Source organism: Magnolia sinica, chromosome 7, assembly GCF_029962835.1.
Source record: "Magnolia sinica isolate HGM2019 chromosome 7, MsV1, whole genome shotgun sequence".
Lineage (NCBI taxonomy): Eukaryota > Viridiplantae > Streptophyta > Magnoliopsida > Magnoliales > Magnoliaceae > Magnolia > Magnolia sinica.
In genome coordinates this window covers 39,978,048-39,982,287 of record NC_080579.1, presented here as the reverse complement: position 1 = coordinate 39,982,287, position 4,240 = coordinate 39,978,048, and the positions used below count along the sequence as shown (strand labels likewise).

Genomic DNA, 4,240 nt, shown 5'->3' with positions numbered 1-4,240 from the left:
ATGTGAAGAAATGCCTAAAACATATAAAAGCACTTGGTGGGGCCCACCTGAAATTTTTATGCATTTGAAACTTGGTCCGACTCCTCATCCAAGTGGGACACACATAATGGATGGGCTAGATTTGTGAACCACATCTCGGTGGGCTTAACAAATGATTATGAATATTTTAATGGAGGGTAACCCCTCTCAACTTTTGTATGTGGTGTAGCCCAAAAAAGCCATGAATTGACTTGATTTTTAAGCCCTAAGGCCCACCATGGAATGGTGCATCTAACTGATGGGGTAGATGTGGGCCCACTTTAATTTATATATTGTATATCCATATGATCCATTTGTTTTGCTAACTCATTGTAGGATATGAGCCTAAAAATGAATCATATTCAAATATCAGGTGGACCACACCACATGAAAACAATAGTGATTGGTTATCCATCATTAAAATCGTCATAGGGCCAACTGTAATGTTTTTTTTTGTTTTTTTTTTTACATAGAGACTATAATTCTTCTTCGAGAGACAATGTTCAACAAGTTCAACTACTGCTACAACAAGGGCAGATACTTCATAACCATGAAGAATGAGAAAATTTTCATCGCTAAAAGTCTCATCCACATTTTTTAGCGACGAAAATTTTCATAGCTAAAAGTAAACCTATCGATTTTTTTTGAAAATTTGTTTACAACCTTTAGCGACGAAAATATTCGTCGCTAAAAGTCTTATCCACGTTTTTTAGCTACGAAAATTTTCGTAGCTAAAATTAAACCTTTTGATTTTTTTTAAAAATTGTTTACAGCCTTTAGCGACGAAAATATTCGTCGCTAAAAGTCTCATCCACGTTTTATAACTACAAAACTTTTCGTAGCTAAAAGTAAACCTTTTGATTTTTTCGAAAAATTGTTTACAGCCTTTAGAGACGAAAATGTTCGTCATTAAAAGTCTCATCCACATTTTTTAGCGACGAAAATTTTCGTAGCTAAAAGTAAACCTATCGATTTTTTAAAAAAAAATTGTTTACAGCGTTTAGCGACGAAAATTTTCATCGTTAAAAGTCTCATCCACGTTTTTTAGCTACGAAAATTTTTCTAGCTAAAAGTAAACCTTTTGTTTACAACCTTTAGCGACAAAAATTTTCGTCGCTAAAAGTCTCATCCACCTTTTTTAGCTAAGAAAATTTAAATAGCTAAAAGTAAACCTTTCGATTTTTTTGAAAAATTGTTTATAGCCTTTAGCGACGAAAATTTCATAGCTAAAAGTAAACCTTTCGATTATTTTGGAAAATTGTTTACAGCCTTTAGCAACGAAAATATTCGTCGCTAAAAGTTTCATCCATGTTTTTTAGCTATGAAAAGTTTAGTAGTTAAAAGTAAACCTTTCGATTTTTTTGAAAAATTGTTTACAGCCTTTAGCGACGAAAATATTCGTCACTAAAAGTCTCATCCAAGTTATTTAGCTACGAAAAGTTTCGTAGCTAAAAGTAAACCTTTCGATTTTTTTTGAAAAATTGTTTACAGCCTTTAGCGACGAAAATGTTTGTCGCTAAAAGTCTCAACCACATTTTTTAGCGATGAAAATTTTCGTAGCTAAAAGTAAACCTATCGATTTTTTTTGAAAATTTGTTTACAGCGTTTAGTGACGACAATTTAGGTTGCTAAAAGTCTCATCCACATTTTTAGCTACAAAAAGTTTCGTAGCTAAAAGTAAACCTATCGATTTTTTTTGAAAAATTGTTTATAGCCTTTAACGACGAAAATATGCGTCGCTAAAAGTCTCATCCACATTTTTTAACTACGTAAATTTTCGTAGCTAAAAGCAAACCTTTCAATTTTTTTGAAAAATTGTTTACAGCCTTTAGCGACGAAAATGTTCGTCGCTAAAAGTCTCATCCACGTTTTTTAGCGACGAAAATTGTCGTAGCTAAAAGTAAACCTATTGATTTTTTTGAAAAATTGTTTACAGCGTTTAGCGACGAACATTTTCGTAACTAAAAGTCTCATCCATGTTTTTTAGCTACGAAAAGTTTCGTAGCTAAAAGTAAACCTTTCAATTTTTAAAAAAAATTGTTTACAGCCTTTAACGACGACAATTTTCGTCGCTAAAAGTCCCGTCCACATTTTTTAGCTATGAAAATTTTTGTAGCTAAAAGTAACTTTTTGAATTTGCTTGAAAAACTGAAAACAACCTTTAGCAATGAAAATTTTCGTCGATAAAGGTGACTTTTAGCTACGAATTTATAATTTCATCGCTAAAACTAAACTTTTAGCAACGAAAATTTCTTTCTCGCTAAAAGCCCTCTTTCTTGTAGTGCCATAAGAGATGAGTTGTGCGGATCTTCTCCATGCACGCATCTTCCTTCATCGATATAATGAAATGATGCCAAGAATCCTTGAAGAATTTCGTAATAAAAATATTCTAAGGAAAATAATAATGTGGCTTCACAAGTCATCTGCGTAACTCATTGACGAGTTGCGAGGGCCGACGAGTTGCACGGGCTCGTACAACTCGCAAGGAGTGGCACGGCTTGGCCTTCTCTTTCTTCTCTCTCCAATACCTGTCAAAGGCACTGGTCTTCCAGAAATCTGATCCCTCAAATGAGGGGGTAGGGGGTATTTATTGGCCTCCGCACATGTGGATCCTCAAATCTCATGTTGTGGACCCCACTTAGCATCACTTTGGACATCCTCAATCCGATTGTCCCTTCGGAGAGTTACGTGGGCTAGCGCAACTATGATGAGTTGCATGGTCCCGCGCAACTCAAGTTCCAGCGCAACTCATATCCCATGCAACATGACCTCCTTTCTCCTTTACACTTCACTTTAGTCTTCAATTTTCCTTAACCAAATTTTGTGCTCCAACAGGGTCAGTAATTTCGTATTGCGTTTTAGGATTGGGGAGAGTTTGAGCTGGAAGTATCCCTTTCTCCATAACCGCAACGCGTGAGTCTATCTTTTGTATAGCCTTTGAAAGTTCTTATAAGGCTTGGAGAGTACTTTGTTAGATGAGCTCTTGAGCTTGTGTGGGATTTTAAACCGATTCATCTTGAGGTTTCCCTTGATTCAAGAATTGGTTAGGGATTCCTTGAGGAGTAGCAATTTGTCCATTCCTCCAACTAAAGTTTGGATAATTTTTCAAACTTGAATTATATGTGTTTGAAGTGAGTCCTTTGAAAAGGCCTTTGGTAGTTGTTCAAGGCATTCAATTGCTCGTTCAATATTTCTTAAAAAGTAGGTATTTTTGGACAATTTTTAGTTGAATAAACGTTGCAAACGCAAATACCGCAAACAACTTCCTTAGCTTTATCCTTCTTGAGTTCCATAGCCTTAATTTTTCTTGTGAGACTAGCCACTTTAGCATTAATATCATCTTCCTCTTTCAATATATATATTCCACCCCACTCCTTTGATTAAGTACGCTTGAAGAGGTGCTAGGTCTTGATGAGATGTCCCATGATTGTGCGTTTTCAACAAGTTTGTCAAAGTAATCCCACACATCATCATCTTTGTTCATGAATTTCCCATTACACATTGTCTCGACCAATTGGCACATGGAAGATGTTAGTCCATTATAGAAAAAGTTTGTTATATACCATGTTTCAAAGCCATGTTGTGGGCATGAACTGACAAGATCCTTGAACTGCTCATAACATTAGAAGAATGTTTCATCTTCCTTTTGGGTGAAGTTCATGATTGACTTTCTAATTGTGTTCATCTTATGGTATGGGAAGAATTTCTTTATGAACTCCCTTGTCATGTCGTTCCATCTGCCAATGGATCATGGACGTAGTGAATGCAACCACGTCTTAGCATTTTCTTTTAAGGAGAAGGGAAAGAGTTTCAGTCTGATCATGTCCTCAGACACATTAAGAAAGTATAAAGTGGATATTGTCTCATCAAACTCTTTCATGTGTAGATATGGACTTTCAAATTTAAGTCCATGGAACTTTAGAAGGAGTTGGATCACCCCTGGCTTAATATCCATATTCCCTGTATATTCTAGAAAAATCATACAAAAAAGTGTACTCACCCCCACCGGTTGTAAGAAATCTCGTAAAGTACAGGGCAGGGGTGCATTGTGCACCTCATTCTCATCGTGGATTTCCTCAACTGGAGGTTGAGGTTGTGTAAACACTGAAAATCGGCGCTCACGCTGATTTGAAATGTTATGGATTTGGTGATGGGGGATTAGGCTGATTTGTGAATGTTGGAGTCGCCACTAGCCAATAAAATTCAGAATCTCACAGTCGGC

The 4,240-nt window shown here is 36.0% G+C and overlaps 1 non-coding gene across 1 annotated transcript; it reads left to right on the top strand.

Annotated features, from left to right (window-relative positions):
- The first annotated feature begins 3,590 nt into the window (after window positions 1–3,590).
- Window positions 3,591–3,697, top strand: LOC131252397 (small nucleolar RNA R71). Its single transcript, XR_009174419.1, has one exon. It is a non-coding gene; the product is annotated as a small nucleolar RNA R71 (small nucleolar RNA).
- The last annotated feature ends 543 nt before the right edge of the window (window positions 3,698–4,240 follow it).